The sequence below is a fragment of the Metopolophium dirhodum genome, chromosome 1, assembly GCF_019925205.1.
Source record: "Metopolophium dirhodum isolate CAU chromosome 1, ASM1992520v1, whole genome shotgun sequence".
Taxonomy (NCBI): domain Eukaryota; kingdom Metazoa; phylum Arthropoda; class Insecta; order Hemiptera; family Aphididae; genus Metopolophium; species Metopolophium dirhodum.
In genome coordinates this window covers 77,600,808-77,624,933 of record NC_083560.1, presented here as the reverse complement: position 1 = coordinate 77,624,933, position 24,126 = coordinate 77,600,808, and the positions used below count along the sequence as shown (strand labels likewise).

Genomic DNA, 24,126 nt, shown 5'->3' with positions numbered 1-24,126 from the left:
CGCATGAAAATCGATAACAAACATATCGGTATACTTTCAAATTGGTTAAACATACATAGCACTTTTCCGGAATTACACGAAATTATGTCTATTTCAACAGGAGTTGTAGGGAATGAACAAATTAATTGTTATCAAGCACAAGAAGTGGGCCAACAGACGATGAAAAATGTTATAGGTGATAATTTTAGTGATATCAAGTTACAACGAGCAAATCGCGTTGTCTCTTTAGATTTTGCAAGAAAACTAACGGTTTGTATTAGAGATGAAATTTTATCAATTGACCCTTTGTTACTCTTCCAAAGAATAATGATAAGAGTTAAGACTGAAGAAGAGCTCAAAGAATGTTTTGAATACGAATTATCACCTATTCCACTTTCATTGTTCGACAAATCAGGTCAAATGCGGAAAACAAAAAAATCGATTTTATATGATGTGTTTCTAACTACAACAAACACATATAATGTTTTGGACAAAAATGTTGATGTAGTAATCGATGGAGGTTTCTTATTGCATCGCGTTGTATGGCCATCAACTTCGACGTACGGCATATAGAAAATTATGTAAACTACGTGAAAAGACACTATGGATCTAATTGCGTAGTTGTCTTTGATGGATACGCAAATACCGAACTAAATATTAAAAATTCAGAGAGGCAGCGACGAAAAATATGTATACGAGTACAAACATAATTTTTGAAGAGTCGATGGATGTACTAACTACCCAAGAAAAATTTTTATCCAAATACTGAAAATAAAATGAGGCTTATCACAATGTTGACCGAAAAAGTTTTTTAACTTCGGGCATTCTTGATCGCCAAGCCGAAGATGACGCAGATTTACATATTTGTCAATACAGCTGTACGAAACACCGACGATAATATACAAGTTAGTGGTGTCATAGGTGAGGATATTGATTTACTTATACTGTTATTAACATTAAGTCCTCCAAAAAACACAATAATATTTGAAAAACCGGGTAGAGGAAAAATAGAAACAAGATCTTATGCTGTTGGAAGTCTACAAGAACATTTTAAAAATGAGATTCAATATTTTATGTTTATCCATGCGATTGGTGGATGTGATACTACTTCGGCATTATTTCAACAAGGTAAAATAAAACACCTGAAAACAGTTCAAAAACACCCGGAATTACACAATTCATTATTAATATTTAATAATGAATCTTCATCGGCGGAAGAAATTGAACGTGCCGGAGAAAAATATCTTTTAACATTATATAAAGCTCCAGCCCACTTTACGTCTTTGAATAAATTAAGACATGATATTTTTCAAAAAACCGCAGCCTCTAACAAAAAACAAGTTCAACTAGCTAGACTTCCACCTACTGTCGATGCGGCAAGAGAACATTTACATCGAGTTTATTTGCAAATACAGTTGTGGCGTGACAATAAATTAGATCCACAGAATTGGGGCTGGAAAGAATATAATGGTAAACTAAATCCAGTTTTCACGAAAAAGTCACCAGCACCGGATACTCTTTTGAATGTGATTAGTTGTGCCTGCCCAAAAACATGTGAACAAAATTGTAGCTGTCGAAAAGCAGGATTGCTATGTTCAGTCATATGCAAGCATTGTCAAGGAGGTTCGTGTTTGAATCAGCAACCGATCATAGATGATGAAGAAGAGGACAATTTTGAGGACTATATTGACGAAATAAATCTAATTGAAAATCAAAAAGAAGAAACCAACACACCGACAATAAAAAAAATTCGACTCACATAATTTAATTAATAAGGTACAGTATGATTTTAATAATTCAATACATAATACAATATAAATATGAAAATATTAAGTATATTAATTCATTTTGTTTCAGGAACTACAACCCCATTACACCATTCCAGGACCTACACCATTTTTTAAATTTAGTTTCATAACTTATAGTCTGAAAAAATAAAAATTAATGTATAATTTTCAATTTTTGTGTTTATTTTAAAAATGATTGTAATTAATAGTTATTTCATAATTCAATTTTTCTTTATATTTCACTTCTATAGATATGTATGTCAAATAAAATAATGTATTCTTATTGTAAATTGTATGGTCTTTAATGTTGGTCATAAGTATTTTTATTGTAACTTGAAAAGCTGACGAGTTACAAGCGAAAACAGTGAAATGGTCGCGCCACCCTTTAAAGAGGGGTGGAGAGATACGCACAGGGGGTAGGTGTCAGGACTTTTTGTATATTTATAAGTAATGTATATTAAGATTGTAATTAAATTTCTGATTCTTGTATTTTGTAATTGTCGACAAATTGTTCAATTATATCGCCACTACAGTTATAAAAAACACTATTACTTACGGTAATTGAAATTTTTTAAATAATTTAACGTTAGATAAATTAGATCCACAGAATTGGGGCTGGAAAGAATATAATGGTAAACTAAATCCAGTTTTCACGAAAAAGTCACCAGCACCGGATACTCTTTTGAATGTGATTAGTTGTGCCTGCCCAAAAACATGTGAACAAAATTGTAGCTGTCGAAAAGCAGGATTGCTATGTTCAGTCATATGCAAGCATTGTCAAGGAGGTTCGTGTTTGAATCAGCAACCTAATGTATTCTTATTGTAAATTGTATGGTCTTTAATGTTGGTCATAAGTATTTTTATTGTAACTTGAAAAGCTGACGAGTTACAAGCAAAAACAGTGAAATGGTCGCGCCACCCTTTAAAGAGGGGTGGAGAGATACGCACAGGGGGTAGGTGTCAGGACTTTTTGTATATTTATAAGTAAGGTATAAACAACTCACATACAAAAATTTAGCTTTCGGCAATTTTTTTTTAGTAGATTGTAATTAAATTTCTGATTCTTGTATTTTGTAATTGTCGACAAATTGTTCAATTATATCGCCACTACTGTTATAAAAAACACTATTACTTACGGTAATTGAAATTTTTTAAATAATTTAACGTTATATTATGTAAAATTATCTGCTCGTTAACTTTTGTCATAGGTCATTTCAGCGTATCATTGACGGTTTTTGCTCAAACACAATAAAAAAAATATAAAAAAATTTTATTTTTTATATTTTTTTAGAGTATAGCACTTATCGCAACATATATGTACAAAAAGTACATTATGTCTATGGTAAATTTTATGGTCTTCAATTTTGGTCATAGGTATTTTTATTGTAAATTGAAAAGCTGACGAGTTATAAATGAAAATAGTGAAAGGGTCGCGCCACTTTTTGAAGAAGGGTGGAGAGCTACGCACAGGGGGTAGGTGTCAGGACTTTTAGTATGTTCATCAGTGAGGTATAAACTAAAAAAAAAACTAAAATCCTGCTTTCGTGGAATTAGTTCCGAACTTTGTCGATTTTTGGTCTAATTTGACTGGGCTAATGGGCTTCATTACATTTTATTAGTTCTGTATGAATCATAATACCAGATAGGTAATATTTTATAATACTTGTTAATTTCATTAAGTTTAGTTTAAATCTGACAATATTATTTAGAGGCCATAAATGTTCATTACCTTTATTGTTATTATACATGTATACATAAATGTAATTATCATTAAGACGACGTCTGTTTTTGTTTTAAGGAAACGTATAATTATGAACTGAACTTGTATTTTTCCAAAATGTTAAGATGTGTTCTCTGTATTATCATATCGTCACGGGCAATTGTAAATTGCGTCCACATTGATCAGGTAGGTAGTGTAATAGAATAGAAAATTGTGCTGGGTATTTTTCGGTTTCTAAAATGAGTATAGTAAATTGCGCCGAAAGTGCAAGGTCACATCGATATCTGATGATGACAATTTTCTAGTTATGTTTTGTAACACATAATGTATTTTAATTGCTGACTTTCCTCCGAATATTTGGGCATCAGCTTCCGCAACATTAACTCGGACAACTAAAGCCTATATTATAATCTTTCAAATTCTTATTAATAAAAGATGTTTAGATTTACAATCTAAAAAGTGTATAAAAATTAACAGTTTAAACCGGCCTTATAAATTATAAATCACGAATTCAAGGAAACAATTTCAACAGATGGAAAAAATTGTTCGGCAAATATATTAAAAATAATGTAGCATTACTATGCTGATATAATAAAATCATTTATAATATTATTATCATTTACCTTATATAAATTAACCTACCAAAAAAAATATTATGAACAACTTAAGAACAATAATAATCGCCTTCTCGTGGTGTCCTCTGCGTACCTAATGCTTAATGGGTATTTTAAATATAATATATCTGCTGGGCACAATTTACTACATATAAAAGTATACCTAAAATGTATTGGTCGCAATTTACGATGTGTAAATTTATACATGAAATTTATTGGACGCAATTTAAAATTTTTTCCCTTTGTCGGCCGCAATTCACGTTTGTCCACCGCCATTATAGAGTAGGGACTTGGCCCTTGAACAGTATTTAATGACACCTTAATTAACAATAAATTAACTATCCATAGCTTCAGTGGCGTATACATAACTTTTGTATGGGGGGGGGGATCAGTTGCAAACAAATTATTATGGAACAAAAATACCTAAACCTAGGTATGTGCACATTTAAATACCTAATAAATGATAAAACATATATATATTCAATACATTTTATTTTAAATTCTACAAGTAGTTATATGTAGTTATGACTTGTTCGTACAACTGACATAATATTTGTGGTTGATTTTTGTTTTTAGATAATAATAATATTTATTATTCAAGCTATTTTTAGCTATTTTTATATTTCTTTTTCTAATGTGTAGGAAAATGTATTATTATACGCACGGACATGCGGGCGTCGTCTCCGCCGCGTTGATATCGGTGACGGTGGCGACTGGCGACGGCCCGTGGCTGGTCTGCCACATATTATTATCTTATAATAATTTATTATACTTGTATATATTATATACATATTATTATCAAATATCACATAATACGATTATATGAATATGAAATAAATATATGATTACTGATTAATATTAAGTAAATTATTTTTAATTAATTGTTGAATGTGTTAAAATAAAAATTTACAAAAAATCCTTGCCATTTTTTTTCCTTGTAATTTCCTTACATTAAGTCATTAAGAACACTATTTTATAAAATTTAAAAAAAGGCCTATTGGGGGGGGGATCTGACCCCCACATCCCCCCCCTTGTATACGCCCCTGCATAGCTTAATAGCTACGATATTAAGATATAGTTCCGAACTTTTTTCTAATTTGACTGGACTACATGTATTTTAGCCAATTAGGTATTTTTATTAGATATTGTTATTTTTACATGTATAATTATATTATATATATATATATATAATTTGTATTGTTTATTGGTAAACTTGAAGTACCTAGGTACCTATACCGTTGATTCTTGATATGCAGTATATAAGGCATAATAGTGATATCTACGAGTTTAATGTGACTTTTTCGATATTTCCAATCGAATATCAATAAAATATTTCACGGAAATGCATTAATTTTGCATATTAATGTTCGCTTTTATAATATAGTTTAAAGCCTAATCATATTTTTTTTTTATTAATAGTGTTCTACTCAATTACCTTTACCTCAATAATCGGTTAGATTTTTACACATCTGAATTGAAATAACGATATCGTTTAGATTTTTACACATCTGAATTAAAATAACGATATCGTTTACTGAGAACATTCGTTTCTAGTAACTACAACTCCTATTATAGTATATAAGCTATATTATTCTTGACTCTTGAGTGTCATTTAACTTCAAAATTGTTGTTGTGAACCTAAAACCATGCAGTCTCTCGGGCCGTCATTCTCCTCACGCCATCCGTCAAACGGCGTAGGGGAGACCTTGGTAAGTTGACGAATCTATAGTTCAATGTATTATTAAAATATAATACATTTAAATCTGTAAATTGTACACACATAGATAAAGGAACTTTCAAAGACTGTTCTTAAATAAAAGTTAAACTTGATTGTACGGGCCGGAGTATATAATAATAATATACGAGTCCGGACACCAAACTCCTTTTTTTTACGCCACTAACACCTAGGTCTAAAAAATATAAAATGGAGGACTAGCTGGTGTGTAGTGTTGTAATAGCTCGAACAGTAGTGGTCGGGATCGCCTAGCAAACACTGTCGACTATGTAGTGCTTGTTGTGGATTATGTTTATTTGTGTATTAATATGTGTATGTATGTGGGTGTGTGTACAATAAAACAAATAATAATAAAATGGTAACACGGTTTCTGGTAATAAGTTGCTGTTGTTATATAATTCACAATAATAATAATAATGACACAGATATATAATAAAATCACAGCAACACAATTGTATAAAAATATGATAGTAATAAATAATTAGCGCACGGCTCTTATAGCCAGCAGCATAAATAATATAATAATTAACGCACGGCTCTTATAGCCAGCAGCATAAATAATATAATAATTAACAAAATAATAATGCACGACCCTTATGGCCTCACAGAATATATATAAATTGACCAGCTATTTAAGCTGTTAGCTCGTGTAGAGGTAAGTATGAAATATAAAAAGAACACGTGGCCCTTCTGGCACGCGATACTATAATAATTAGAAGATATCTGCGGCCCTTATGGATCAACAGATTCAATATATTATAAATAAATATTAATATAATAATAAAAACTCACAGTTTGTAAAGCGCAGTCTAGCTAGCTGGTCCTGTGCTGAAAGATGATATAAAATAATACAAGGCAATGCTACAATAAATTCAATAATATAATGATAAAAGGTGACGATTCACACACGTAAATTCTGGACAAATATAATAATAATGCCTTTATGGCTCACAATAATAAAGGATGCGGTTGTGCCGATGCGGCGACATATACTCGACGATTAACGCACACTCAGTAAAAAATAATACAATTAATACGTATATAGGCTCGAGCCTGGTCACTGTCACGTTAAAAATTATAATATTGACCCTTTACCTTTAGAGTAGTATACAATAAAAAATAGTTGACATACGTCGGTGTTCTCGGTAAGACGTACAAAACAGGACAGATTCACGGCGGCCGTGCTAAATAATATTCGCATAGACGGCGCGGCGTCGTGCGATAACGTTTAATCTACATATTATTATATAACTCACAAGACACATTCAATACGAAAATAATTTAATGCAAATAAGGTGGTATGTGTGTGTGAGACCAGCTGTCTTCAATGATCAGTGATAATTAAACTATAAAAATAATATTGTTGTTATGTTGCGGCGGCAACATTAATTATTAGTTTAAACCGGTTAAAAAAATAATTTGGAATTCGTCATCTTACCATTATGGTGGGGTAAGTTGACATTTTTCCGGGTTAAGTTGACGTCACATAATTTATATTATAATTTAATGAGTAAATATTATACTTTTCGTAAAGGTCAGTGAATTTATTTGAAAATTAAAAAAATCAAATAGTCTTAAAATCTTAAAATAAAATAAAACAAATAATTTTTTTAAATATCACCTCAATGTTGGTTCTGGTATAACAATTTTTTTGGCAGATTTATTACATGAAAGTTTTTCATTGGTGTTGTAGTCATTTATAGCTAATTTAATTATTGCATTGACCCACAATGGTACAGTTTTTCGTTTATAATTTCTTGCCATTGTATCTATGACCATATGCGCAATTTGGGGGGGGGGGGGGGTGCTTCGTCAACTTGACCCGATAGATACTATTTTACTCAAGATAATGTTTTTGTTCTTTTAACTTGCGTAATAGACATTAAGTATACATTAAAATAAAGCTTACACTATACTTTGTTGATTTTAAATAATATATAATAGATTTCACATTTTCACTTATCTTTTATTGAACTTATCTTTTATTTCAAAACACAGAAAATTAAAGTGGGTATGGTAATAATAGAAAATTGTAAATAAAAACACACGGGCTTTATCAGAGTTATTTATTATCAGTAAAATAGTTGTTCCTAACATCATTCCTTAAATTTCTTGTAAAATATTAGATGTTGATATAATCTACTATCAGTTATTATCAATTCGTCATCTTAGTATCTTACACAGCTCGTCAACTTAGTACTTACCCTGGTCTCCCCTATATACTATATAAAGGCTTAGTAAGTTAACTATTTTTTTAACTGGTTAGGTTAAGTTAATAATATAGAAAATGTAAATTAGTTTAAAGTCAAAAGGTAGTTTTTTTATTATTAGAATAACATAATAATACCTAAATATAAATTAATAACAAGTATACGAAAGTGTTCAATTTCTCAATAATGGTTAAATCTATTATCTTATAATATATAATATCTTATATTATATTAGGTATTATATTCTGTAAAAATGCTATTGCATTTACTATAAACAGTATAGGCTGTAGGCACTAGGCAGGTACATCATCATTTATAGGTTATTATAAAACCTTGGTTTTTTGTTTCACATATTATTATATTCTATAGATTTCTATTTAATATATATAAATTACCTATTACTTATTTTGATCACTATCATAGAGATAGTCCCCACAAATAGGAAAAAACACTTCGACAGTACAAACTAGTAGGTGTCTATTTAGAATGCATAATATAACATTATAATTTTAAATAATATTTGATATTTGATATTTACAAAATATATTTTAAATAAATTGGGTTATATAAAAATAAAATAATTAACTTAAAGTGATAAAAAAAATAATCAATTCTTAAGTTACGGCATAAAAAATAAAAACAATTAATAGTTTAGTTAGAAGTTACGTCTTGTGTGTCAAAATATATTACTCAGAATACTCTATGTTTCTATGGACAAACCCCAATCCACTATTGGCACTGTTATAATTGTATCATTGATAATAATAGTAAATAATTCTATTTATACTAGTGACCAATGTTTTCGAATTGCTGTTTGCTTGTATTTATCGTCTATATAAGTGCATAAGTCTACATATGATAATATGATAAAAAAAAATAGAGAGGCTTCAGCACCCCCAGTTTTTTCATTGAAATTGCGCCCCTGACTATTGGGCGGAACTGCGGAAGGGCGAAGACCGTGTGTCATCGTAGTATTGTTATATTTATTTTCATTCAAGAAAAGTTAACCCTAATCAGCATAGTGGCCATTGCAGGGACTTACATTATAATAATAATTTTTGTTATTATTGTGATTGTTAAATATTGAATTGCTAAAAGTTATATTAATATCGTTAGGTAGAGTATTATATAATATTATTTATAGTGATCGGTATTATTAGTGCAAATGATTTTGTGTGGCTACTTTGATATACACTTTCGCTGATTTTTTCACGCGCAGTATCTTCTAGATTCCCCAAAAAAATGTATATCCTCATCCTTATTTGAATTTGGACATCTAGATTATATAAATAGCCAGCGTTACATAATATCGTAATCATGCACTGTTTATTACCTACTTGTTATGAATTTCACACACACACACACACACAATCCTGCGTACGTTTTAATATTTTATTACCTCAGAATATCAATATTGGTGTTTGCTCCATTTCAGAAGCCCGGTAAACTTGGGACGGAGTCTGTCCATCGTCGCCGGCAGAATGGTGTCCTCGTTCTTGACTCTAACTCTGACAATGATGTACTTGAACCACAGCTGCAGCGCGAGTAAGAAAATAAGACTTGTAATGACATAATACCAAGCGCAATCAGCGTTAAAATAAGAAAGGGTGGTTACGTAATAGTTTGTATAATATAATATACTATAAAAATTAAAAGTATAGAATAAGATAATACATACATATCGATCAATACAGGGGCGCCATTTCAGTTTTAAAATAGGGCCACCAAATGTTTTACCAGGCCACAGTTATAACAATGAAAATTAAAATGTAGCCATGTTGGAGTTAATTCTAACCTTACTATTAGGAATAAAAAATAATTGATAATTTAAGCGATAACATTGATAAAAGTATAATATTATTATTAATTAATACACATTTTCTTTCTATATCTTTAATAATATCTAAGTATATCTCTGTACATCCCTTTATTTATAAAAATATTTTTATCTTATATTAATTATTTCAATTAATTAAATTTAACTGATACATCGGGCATCGGCGCCAGCATGAAATTAAGGCAAGCCAATTTGATACGGCGAAAAATTGAGCCACCAATGTATAACCCGTGATACCCCAAATTGCGCCCCTGGATCAATATCGTGATAACTGGCACAGAGTATATATACATAATATATCACATTTAAGTGTACCTTTAAGGTATTGCCTATACGGCTATACCTACTTTTCAAATCCTGGAAGTATATCCTTGTACATCGAACTATCGAACAATCCAGTCACAGTACCGATCAACTCACAATCCAACAATCATCACATTTTAGTAGGTACTCTTTAAGATATCATATAATATATTATAATATATAATATACAGAAATGTTTTTATTGGTCATGTGAAAATATGTAATGGTGTTGTGTTTATAATTTTTTAACTAATATATTAAAAATTATATCGAAATTAGATCCAGTTGGATGTACCTACCTAATAATAATGGTACATTTCTTATTGGTACGCATGTTTATCGCAATCAGTAATTTTTATAGATTATTCGAAAAAAAACAAAAATGTACCTATTTAATGGTAAATAGAATTAAATTTAAATTTATTTAGTTAATTTAAATGGTAATTCAAAGTCTCAAAGATAATAAGGTGAACAATTAAATTAAATTGAATGTATGTTATGTACATACTATGTATGTATATTTAATAATACATATAGTCCATCTTTCTTTTTGCTAAAATGTCTAGTATGTCTTCAGGATTTAGTATTGTATCACGATGCACTATCCACATTATAGTCTATTCAAGCGTTCTTAATAACAATTTAAAATGTTAAGGTTGTTATTTTTATTTTTTAGAGGATTTTAAGATTTTTGAGGCATTTTTAAATACTTTGAAATTGTATTTTAAGATTTTTACATGATTTTTATACAAATTGGAAAAACTATAACTACAGGTAAATAAATAAACGATCTAAACCTATGTATAAAAAAAAAAAAAAATTACGTTTGGAAATAACTGTTTTTCCAGATCAAAAAAGTCCAAAACGATCAGTTTTATCTGTAAAACATTTTTACTATCCTTTAAATCGTATATTATCATTTAGGATTAGGTATAACAAATGTATATAAGAATTTGTAACGTAATTATTAAAAAAAAAAAATATAGTGCATTAAGTATTGTAGGACATAAAAGCATTTTATTCAGTGCATTTTTAGTGTTTTTTTATGGGCATTACAATCTCAGGTGTTATGTAATTTACAAAAATAATAATTATTAAATACATATTTTTAACAGTTTTAATTTATTCTGTGTTTATACTAAGAAGGTTAAGAAGGATAAGTTTTAGGCGGTTAAAAATTATATCAGAAGTCGTACGTTTTTATCAGTTACATCTTTGAACTGTGATAATAGATAACCAATGTCCATTCATTTTTATTTTAAAATCTTAAAATATCAGCCAAGAGCTCACAATAATATTATAAAAATACCCCCCATAATACCCCCCCCCCCCCCCATAATTACGCCACTGATAGAAAACCTAACTTTAATCTCTGAGACTTAATTTAGTTATTATTTTATAATATTCTAAAATAATGATTTACAACGCGTTGAGTCAACTATCCATCATAAATGAATATGACTATAATATAATACACGTTACATACACATAATTAAATGATTATAATAGTATGTTACGTACATACAAATTAAGGTATAATGACAATTTAACTAGATTTACGATTATAATTTACACCCAATTTTGTAATTTTCACAGAGAGCCTTCCATCGATATCACCAGAAAAAAATGGTTTGGTTGGCAATTCATGGAGGCTGCACCTGCAGATTAGTGAACACGAAAAAGATATCCTTATTTGCCTCTCAACTGGTTGTGTAAAAGCTGGTAACCGTCATTCATTTTATATACGATTAGATTAATTACTGATTTAAATTTAATTTAAACGGCAAAACGTTTACATTGTACAACTGATAAATATAAATGCTTGTATGCTTTATATAATATGATACTAACAGTTAAAACTGATTAATATTTCAGCGGCTTCCTTAATCAACAACCTGTATCAATCAGTAGATCCATGTGATGATTTCTATCAGTGTGCGTGTGGTAATTTTATAAAAAACACAATTCTCAATGATGGCGAACTATCACGAAATTAATTCTCAGTGACTAAAGAAGCGATTTTAAACCGGAAGCGAATGATCGTTACCGAACTCATTCAAGCGGATGAATTGAGACCGTTTAAGATGATGAAATTACTGTTTAAATCGTGCATAGTTCATGGTATAATGATCTTACAAATTTATCATATTAGTAAAATATATATTATACAGAATATATTTTATATTTGAGCGTATTTTTCGTGGCATGTTCGAACTGTGTGAATAAAAGTTTAAACAAATGACCAGCACATATTGTTATGTCTTATATAATATTATATATAGCTCTAAAATTCAATAATAAACTATAATTTGGATTATGATTGTGATTGGATTAGTAATAGACGATTGGACATGATTATAATTTGATAAGTACGTATAATTTTGTCAAAAATAAATTCAACTTACTGGATTACTAATTAAAATAACTTTAATAGCAAGAGATAGAAATACTACTATACTAATACAGAATACTACTATTAGATACAGTAAAATACTATACATATGTCCCAGAAGTCCCAAATCACCCTTAGTATCTCCGTGGAAAATCAATATATTATTTAAATGCAGTTTATTTACAGTAATAAGTATATTAAGTAGTAATATTCAATTTTTTTTCAATTTTTTTTTTTAAATAAGTTTTTTAAATTTCCAAGATAGCCATTTTGTTAATCGTATTTTTTAAAACCGTTAAAAAAAATATTAAAATTTTATGAAAATCCCCTAAGTCAGAGCTAATTATTATTTTTAATTTTAGCCGAAAAATCGGCGTGATTGTAATCACTAACATGGAAATCGTATTTTGCTAATGCTGTATGCATATTGCATAGGTAACATAACATTATTCTTAGAAATTCATAATAATAATTAGCTCTAACTTGGGCGATTTTCATTAAATTTTAATATTTTTTTTAACTGTTTTAAAAAATACAATCAACAAAATGGCTATTTTGGAAATTTAAAAAACTTATTTGCCTAAAAAATATTTTTGAAAATATTATGCTTTTCAATCAGAATTTCTATACTTATTACAGTAAAAAACTGCATTTAAATATATTGATTTTCCATGGAGATACTAAGGGTGATACGGGACTTCTGGGACATACTGTATACTACTGTACGGCAGATCTGTAACCTTTGGCCTATACATTTATTTTGTTTGAATTTTTACAAACTCTGTACTAATTTTTATCAAACATATTATATAATAAGATACACATTTAGATATATTACCTATTTACATGTATTTTCTTCTAATTTGTAATTTTTTAGTGAACACGTCATATCCGATGTTCGTTTTACTGAATATTAAATATGTCATTCGTATTTCACGCAAATAATTTCTGTCTCAAAAATACCACCTCCACAATTCGAGCTAGATCATGATTTTAGAACTTTATTTGGAAACACCAACAGACTCGTATCAAATAATTCGCTAAAAAATTTATGTTAACAGAACGCATCGAAAAGTTAGGCTTGGGACCGATCAAAGAAATACTGAAAAGCATTGGCGGATGGCCGGTGCTGGAAGCCGAGAAATGGAACGAATCAAAGTTCACGTGGATGGACAGTATGTACAAGTTAATTGTGTCAAACAAGGTGGAGGGAGTGGCTTACATCTTCGAATTATCGGTCGAACCAGATTATAAACAATTTATTGAAAATAAAGAAAACATAGAAAATATTCTGTATGTGAGTTATTTATTTTACATTAATACAATATCATTCTATTCAACATAAAACAAAAACAATTAAGTTTGTTAAGTGATTCAAATCAAACTGATTTCATTGACCAAATTGTATTTTGCATATCATGTTTGAAGGGATAAGGAAAATTTTGCTATTAATGATCATATAATTGGCATATTTTATACACTCTTAAGTATTAATATAATATAAACTATTTCCCCTTCACAATATTAACGTTAATTATTATGTGGATCTAGAATTAATTTCAAGTCAGTAAAATAGTAAAAATGGGAAACTAGGTAGTTATACCACATGGTTTACATACCAACATAGTATTATGATATAATATATTATTTACTAAAATAGGGTAATATTCTACTGGCCACATCGAACTCCGTTTTTCAATATTTTAATCTCAAACTTTATAATATGTCTTCAAAAATAATAGAATTTTAAATGTTTTTTTATAAATAAATTATACCATTCTTTGAAATAAAATTATAAAAGTTCGATGCGGCCTTAGGAAGTCTTCTTCTTTCAAGTAAAAAATAGTTATCAAATTCCGGCAATTCTACAAAGCCTGAGAATTAATCCCCTGAAGTCATTTTTTCGATAAAACACACGCTATAAACACCTCTTAATAGGTATCGGGTAGTAGATCAGTGAAAAAGTATTACAAATAATGTAACAACTAGAATATACAATTTAATTTTGAAATTTTATAGAACTGCCAAAAATATGAAAAACTGGCACTAGGCCTTGTAATGAAATAAATTGGATAGTTTTGAAACTGGGCAGAATTGTGTGTTATTGTCTCCCGATGACAAAAAAATTGTAATTCTCAATAATTATCATTAAAAATGGTTGTATCTATACAAAAATACAGGTGATCAAATTTGTTATGATATTTTTCTTATTTTGTATTACTTGAATATTTAACTAAGTTAATTCAACCACGCTTCTAAATATTGAGCTAGACTATGGATTTTTAATATTTTTCAAATATCGTTGTAACAATATATTAGGAGCTTTGTATTAAATGTTCAAGCTTTTTAATCCAACAAATAAAATTTTATTGACATTCACGGAAAAAAAACTAAAAAAATTTGAAACTGAAAATGTCTGTAAACAGTTAAAAACAAATCAAAATTTTTTGAAAATGTCATCGAGTATAGTAAATGCTAATATAAACAACCAGAAAAAATGTCATGTTTCTATGGTCATTTGTTTTAGAGTCACTCCAAAAACCAAATTCGATTTTGTCGAACCATTTGGAATTTTAATTCTGTTTTTCCCTGCGTTTTTAAAAACCATTTGGAATTTTATCCTCTCCAAGCACCAACTAGATTCGCATTTCCATCTAACAAGATACTGTTGAAAAAAGTCGAAGTAGTTTTACCGTCCCAATCGGTGATGACAGCCACAAACATTTAAATTAAAAAAAATTTAGATAAGTACATCATTGTAAAATTAATACATTCATCGCTCTGCTCAGAATCTAAAAATAGGTATCAAAATACCTACATAATTATTATAATAGTTACTAAATTCATTTAAAATAGTATAATATTTTGAAAATATAGTTTATTGCGTTGTAATGAATATGTTTAGAAATCGGGCTAAGGCTTATCTAACTTTTAGGTTCCGAGTGGAGTGAGGAAGCTAGTGGTTTTACAATGGTGTTTATTTATTTATTATTTTTATTTTTATTCTGCATACAAAATTTATACCAGAAGGAGTGCTTCAATTTCAACATATAGTACGTATCATTTAGCAAATTGGATCTTTTTTTTATAATTATATTATTTTATCCTACACAAAACTACATGTTTAAATAATATATTATTTGTACTATCTGTAATCAAAAGGATGTTTGTTAGCATGTCTGTCTATGTGTTAATTTAGACTCAAAAATGACTGTACCTACATCAATAATAGTTTTACCAATAGACTCCTTGAGACTAAGAGGGTGCTTACAGACAATTTATTTAAGCACTATATTACGTAGCTGAAGGGTAGCTTAAAGAAGGAACATATATATACTATATTATTTATAAGGTTTACATTGGTTCATATTATATTATTATTATAATTAGTAGAAATATTACATTTTCAATTTTTTTGATTGCCACTAGTTATAAATTACCAATAGTTATACATATACCTAAAAAATATTTATCGTTATAATTTTTTTCATTCGCTAAATGATATCTGAATGTCCGTTCTTTCTGAATTTTGTTTTTGCTTTCCCCATGGGTTTGAAACTATTATGTAATAAATTGGAGCATTTTTATCATCCCAAAAGTTCATAAAGGAGAGAAAAATACACATCATTGCAAAATCACTACGCTCTTTCGCTAAGCTTAGAATCTTAAAAGTGAAGGGCTCTATTATTTGATCCATATAATATATAATTTTTTAATGTATGAATTTTTAACTAAAACCAAATTATAGTAAATAGATATAATATTTATAGTTATAATTAGGGAACGGATTTAAATGCTCTAAAAAACAAGAAAAATGCCTTAAAAAAATCCGATTTAATGCCTTAAAAAAATGCCCTTAAAAACTTAAAAAAAATTATAAAATATATATATATAAATTATGAAAAATCAGATAAAAAATATTTAAATACAATAAAACTAAAAATCAAATCTAATTAAAATCAATTATCTTCTTGTCCATCTTCTTCTTCATTCTTCTTCCCTAAAAAATTAAAAAATTAATAGGTATACAATTTAGATAGGTATATTCGTTATACTTTTACTTTTTGTTTCATAGCACTGTATAATTAGGTGCTGCTTAATATTCTCGAACAGAAATCTTCGACGGTTATCGGCCAGTGTTGTTTTGTATCTCGAGAAACTTCGTTCCACGTCAACTGACGTCATAGGTGCAAACTTCAAATGAGCCATGTCATCAGCAGTTAGTTCTTCAGGTATTGTATTATTTCGAGATGTTGCTTTTCCTTCCAAAATATTTGAAATATGTTTCATTGTTTTGAATCCCGAATTTTTTTCAATTACAACTTCTAGTTTTTTTTTAATGGATTTTCCGATACTACTGTTGTCTGTTCCGATTTCATTTTGTACTTGAGCAATAATATTAATTGCGTCAGCCAACGATAATCCAGATGTTTCCAATGTAGTAATGTATTTTGCTAAATTTCCATAATTTGCTTTGATAAATGTCAAGTTTAGTTCCAAATTATTATCATTTAACAGTTTTTGTGCATTCTCAATTGCTACAGCATCTTCTTTATCAAACCCCATCACAACAGATTTAATAAATTTATAATTTTCACAGTAGTATATGGCTGCCGATAACCATGTACCCCACCTAGTTAGTATTGGTTGAGGGGGCATTGGTATCCCTGGCGCCATTTCTTTGAATTTTAATACTCGAGATGGGCATTTCAAAAAAATCTTTTTTACGTTCGAAATAAAAGCATCAATTTCGGGAAATTGTTTACGTATTTCTTCAGCTACTCTGTGTAGGGAATGTGCCAAATATGTAACGTGTTCAATTTTTGAGTAAAACGCTTTAATATTTTTTCCTGCCTTCACCATATAAGGTGCTGCATCACTGAGAAATAGTAGTACATTATCGTGTTTAATACCCTCTGGCCACAACAAGCTCATAGATTTATCAAATAATTTAGCTATTGTACTATTATTTGCTTTTTCTAAAACTTCGCAATTAAATAAAAAAGTTTTACCGGGACATCCAATTTCTAAAGTGCCGATTATGACATTGGCGACATATCGGCCATCTACGTCTGTAGTCTCATCTATACTCACCCACAATTTTTTATTCTCCAAGTAAGTTCTAATAGAATTAATTGTATGATTGTAAGTATTGCCTACATAGTTCTTTCGAATTGTGGATTCGTCTGGAATATGTTGGCCAGTATACTTTGAAAGGAAATTGCGGAAATTTTCATTTTTCAGTTTAAAAAGAGGAATGTTAGCAGATACCATTGCAGTACGAAGATCTGTAGTAAATGCATTATTTTTTGGAATGGTATTAAATAATGTCTGAACAACTGCACTTTTTCTATTTATTTGAATTTCTAGTGCACGTAAATGTTTATCTCTACTCACATGTTGTGTCACAGTAAATTTTTTTTTGGCTGCCACTCTGACCTCACAAATCTTACAAAATAGAACGCTTCCATCGGTAGAAAAAATTTCTTCCCCATATTGTTGAACGTAGGACCGCAAACGAGAAACATCTGAAGGTTTGGCTTTAGGCATTTTCAAAAACTTCGTGGAATAAACAAAACTAAACTAAATACATCTGCGAAAATCACTCGAAAACCTTTTACGACGAGGCTATACGCGATACTAAACGATAAAGTAATGACTCAACTCAACTACAGTGCAATACAAAATTACAATTTAGATAAATAGCTTATCTTATTTTTACCTTAATGCGGGTAATAATCTGTTGTAACTTGTGTGATGTATGTATTTTGTGTCTACACGTGTCAACAATAATTTCGTAATTTCGTAACATAATAAATATTTAGGTATTTTTATTATTTTAGAATGAATGCTGAAAAAATGACTTAAAAACCATAAAAATGCACTAAAAATGTCAAAAAATGCAAAATAAAAGTTACATTTTTTAATTCCTTGATGTATGAAATGAACTTTGTGCTTGGAAAGCAATGTTTTCGGACATTCAGAAAAAAATGCAATTTGCATTTAAATCCGTTCCCTAGTTATAATCAATATCTCAATGTTTTCAATTCACAATGTAGCAATACAATTTTAGCAAAACAACTCGGTTGAGCGTACATACCTATTATTTGCCTTGAGTTAAACATAAATTATGTTTGACATGTAGAGTTAACCATATGGAGATTCTATTATCAGAATTAGTTACCAAATAATCAGTAAAGTTTACTATTGCCCAAATCAACCGACATTTCAGCTGGACCATGCGTCATTGGGACATCCACGGGAGTACCTGATTCAGGGCAGAGACCATGATTCCGTGGACAAATACTACAGGTACATGGTGGACATCGCGGTGTTATTTGGAGCTGACCGGCAGAGGGCCACCGATGAGCTGAGGGAGTCATTGGACTTAGAGATAAAATTGGCCAAGATATCGATGTCGGCGGAAGAGCAAAAGGACCCCAATGAGTTGAACAATCCGATGAAAATGGCCAATCTACAACAAAAGTTCCCGAGCATACAATGGCAAGAGTTCCTTAACAAAATGTTGAATCAATTCATACGACAGAACGACACTATACATGTGCATTCACCAAAATACTTTTCGGGCTTGGAAGCACTACTCATCAAAACGCCTAAAATGTATAAATTATTAAACAAATACAAAACTTTAATAAATTAAAAAACGAATTGTATAATTTTCTACAAAATGCTAATCTTTTTTATTTTATAATAAAATCAGTAATAGCCAATCTATTTAAACATGATATAAATTAATTTTCAATTATATAATTTTTGTAATTACGTATGTTAAATCATTTGTTAAATTCGTATAAAATGTTTATTGAAATTATTTATATTCTTCAAAACGCTGTAGAACTTAATATGATTTTGCCGGCAGCGTACAAGCGAATTACGTGATTTGGAGATATGTTGCTGATTCCTTAAGTTATCTAACAGAAGAACTGAGAATGAGAAAGTATAAGTTCAAGAAAGAGCTAAAACCAAATTCTATAGTAAATCCCCGACGGAAGGAATGCTTTGATGTCAGTGCTATATTTTTTGATTTAGCCATATTGTCGACATACGTTAGACGGTTTTCCAACGAAAACGTTAAACAGAAAGCTTTAGAAGTGGTAAATGGTATCAAGGAGGTACTGTATAAAACATTATCGTCAAATGAGTGGATGGACGATAGAACAATAAAAAACATTATGACATTATTATTTTTTTATTTCATTTAGGGAAAAAGTGATGGACAAAGCAAAGGCAATGACACATAAAATTGCATACCCTGACGATATATTGGACGACAGCAAGTTGATTGCGTATTATGAAAATGTAATTAATTCCATAAGTCCAAACTATAGGGCATAGGAGATTAGAATATGATACATAATAAAAACATTTAACAATTTTTTTTGTTACCATTTATGAGTATTTAGTTACTATTTACTAACTATAAGTTTTTTTCTTAGTTGGAAGTCAACGACCAAGACTATTTTACAGCAGTAATGAATTGGACTAAATTTAGAACTGACTATGAGTTTTCGAAATTAAGGAAACCTATTGATGTAACGGATTGATTTTATGAAAATGGTTGGGAAGTAGATGAAAATGCGCACTATATACAAATAATAAACCAAATCGGTGAGTAGTATTGGAATAATATATAGTAATACTATAACAAGTAATTAATTATTCAGTGACAAATGTGTTGTGTTATTGGTGAAAATTAAAATTAGTCTTTTAAATAAAAATCAGGCAACCAAATAATGATTTATAATTTGAAATAAGGTAACAAAATATAGAAGTTATCGAACAATTATTTTCTTGGCCCAACCACAATATTTTGGGTGCATCTAACCTCAATACAATGTATTGAAATTAAAAGCAAATTGCTTATATAATTAGATGCGATTTTTTTTTATCACATTGAGTTATAGATACTTTATGAATTATGGAATATATTTGAAAAGAGTTTTTCGAACACTGTGTTTTGAACACTAAACCTAATATAATATTAGTACTTAAATATAGGCACAACAGACATATTTATTATACTATAAATTATTTTAATTTTCCAGTATTGCCTACTGCTATCTTGCAAGGTCCATTCTTCTCTAACGATCGTCCTCAATACATGATTTACGGTGGAATTAGATCTGTAATTGGTCACGAGATCATTCATGGTTTTGATAACGATGGCAGACACTATGATATGAATGGCATCAAGGTAGACTGGTGGGCGGAGGAGACACATAAACGCTTTTTGGAAAAGGAAAAGTATTTCATCAATCAATATGGAAATTACACTGTACATGAAGTCGGTCTGAAGGTGTGTTTGATAAAATAAATTTCTTGATACTACGTTCTTACGCTGTTTAATTTCGAAGTTAAATTATCCTTAGTTAAAAATGTAATTTTCCCGAGTTTCGTATATCTAGATCCCTAAAATTTTAATGATGGTTCTTCCGTTTCACTGAACAATGGAATAGTAATTGCACATAAACTATGAATTATTATTATTATTATTATCTATGAATTTTAATTATGTGTTCTAAAAGGTAAAAACCCATTAAATTATGTTTTTATCCTGTGTTCGAATGGAATTGTTAAAAATTCCCCTTGTGTATGTATATATCAGCCACATCCACACCCTGAAATAAACAGTCATCAATATGCTTGAAATTAACATATCCTATGCAAAGTATGAAAATTATATATTTTAATAAATTCAAAATTAAAAGACACAAATAACAATAAATGGATGAATGATAATACAAGCAACATTTTATTTTAAAAAAAAACAGTTATTATGATTTTGTTTTAGTACGTACCCACATGATATTATATCATACCGTACGGCATTCATGGTTCATACAAGTAGGTATATTATACAATATGTATGTACCTACTAGCTATGTTACGGCATGTCGTTCTAATAACAGAAGCACTAAATATCTTATTGATAGAATACATTTGCAGTTATACATTTATATTCAAAGTGATATCACTCAATAATCCCATTCAATAATATGTTTATAATATATAAGTTAAAAACGTCCCACACACGACCATCCGTATCTTGTCAACGTGTCACCTCGCATATGACACATTTATATTCCATCGTCGTTGAGGTGTAATTGATATTTCAAAAAGCACCGATCAATTTAATTTAAAAAAGAATGTATAGTCATTTTTCAATAATCAAAAATGTTTGGACAATTCTCATATCCCATCCCCTCCACATAATGATATTCCCTTATTTAAAAAGTCCCACCCAACAACAACGACCTAACCTAACGACTTATTTTTCGAAGGTTTAGCGAAAATATCTCAGATAATGGAGGCTTGAATATAGCATACAAAGCGTACAGAGAGTGGGTCAAAGGACATGGCGTCGAACCGTGACTACCCGGGCTCCAAGAGTACACGCCTCAACAGATATTCTGGTTGAGCAACGCCAATGTGTGGTGCGAAAAAAATCATGTGAAATATGATGAGTATCTGACCAAATACGGTGAACATACGCCCAACCGTTTCCGGATCAACGGCATGTTCTCCAACATGAAAGATTTCAGTGACGATTTCTGGTGTCCTCTAGGCTCCAACACGAACCCGGCCAAGAAGTGCCAGTTGTGGTGGGACCACTATTTGGCCATGCATATAAAATTATTATTATAATAATTTTTACCATTGACTAACCAACAACGCTTTATCTTAATAAAACGTGCACATTTTTTTCTATATATGTGTATATATTTTTTTAACCTCAGTCCAAAGATTAATTTTATAAATAACGAATAAGACAAAAAAAAATATCTTATTATTTTTAGTTATTACCTTTATCAAATTATACTTATACATTTTTATTTAATAAACGTAATAAAACTTTTCTACAGTATTCAAACTTCTTTGGAACTTACAGTTTTATCACCTATGTATGATATAATAATTATTTAAAACACCTTTCAGTCAATTTCTACAACATATTATGTAGTGGGGAATACTCTGAATGCGCCTTTGATTTCATTTCCTACTCCCCAGACTTTGGACTTTTTGCTGTTAATGTGAATAATGTCACCTAATACAATTACTAATACATCAGTACCATACAGTTACAGAATACAAGATAGGCGGTATTTGTGATTCACGATATGGCAGTGGCCCTCCCCCCATTCAACGTTCCAGGCGTTGCTAGAGGGGAAGCCACGTCCATCATCGACGTCACCTTCTCCAAAGGAGTCGAGTTAGATGGGTGGGCCGTCCTGGACGACTTCAATCTAAGCGACCATGCCTACGTAGTCTACTCGATTGACCCCACGCCCGCTGACCCACATCCAGGATGGACCAGCGTGGGCACGTCAAACGACTCTCATCCGGGCTGGGCCCTCAAAAAGCTTGACCTCGACACCTTCTATCAACACATCGCCTCGACTCCCCTCACCCTGAGGAGGAACATTGTCGGGGCAAACGCCGCGGTCTCGGCTGCTGTGACGCTTGACAGTTATATAACGAGTGCCTGCAATGCCTCCATGCCACTCAGGACCCGCTTCCCTAGAGGCAGGAGGCTCATGTATTGGTGGTCGGACCGCATTGCAGACCTAAGATCAACTGCTCTGTCTCTACGCAGGGTCTACCAGTCCTGCCTCAGAAGGCATGGACGGGAGGGATCTGTGGAGGCCAAGACAAACTTTGCTGTGGCAAGGAAGGACCTTAGAAGGGAGATAAGAAATTCCAAAGAGCAAGGGTGGAGGGACCTCTGCTCACAGATAGATACAAATCCCTGGGGGACAGCTTACAAGCTTATCATGAAGAAATTCGGAGACGGGACCAACAGGCTCACCTCCAAGGGGCGAGAGCAGGTGATCGCTGATCACTTGTTTCCTGCAACTCCAGTCATCAACTGGGGCACAGTACCCTTGCCAGCGGCTAGAAACATCCCTAATTTCGATCCTGACGTCAACGAGCCAGTTTCTGACCCGGCAGCCCCCGAATTCACAGTAGATGAACTGACTAAAGTCACCTTGAAGATGTCTTCAGGAAAGGCGGGAGGTCCTTCAGGTATTCCAAATGAGATACTAAAGAGGATAGCACTTGCACAACTTAGAGCCACTCTGAGCATATACAACAAGTGTCTCACTGAGCTCACTTTCCCCCCCAGCTGGAAGAAGGCCAAACTGGTTCTCTTGCACAAGGGTCCAGGCAAACCGGTCGAAGCCCCCTCTAGCATTCGCCCTATTTGCCTTCTTGACACTCCGGGCAAGCTACTGGAGAGACTCATCCTCTAGAGGCTGGACTCCCACCTTGACTTCAGCCGGTCAGGACGGGCTCCAAACCACTTCGGCTTTCGGAAAGGCATTTAAACGGAGACTGCGGTGGAGGTAGTCACTGAATTAACAGCACACGCATCTCAGGGAAATTGGAGACAGAAGAAACTTTGCGTCTTGGTCACTCTCGACGTCAAGAATGCGTTCAACTCCTTGCGGTGGCCTGTTATAGATGAAGCACTTAGGGAAAAAGACACTCCAGGGTACCTAGTGCTCATGATCCGGTCATGGCTGTCA

General features: G+C 31.0%; 1 pseudogene; it reads left to right on the top strand.

Annotated features, from left to right (window-relative positions):
• Positions 1-824: 824 nt before the first annotated feature.
• LOC132941968 (neprilysin-2-like) lies at positions 825-22,243 on the top strand (annotated as a pseudogene).
• The last annotated feature ends 1,883 nt before the right edge of the window (positions 22,244-24,126 follow it).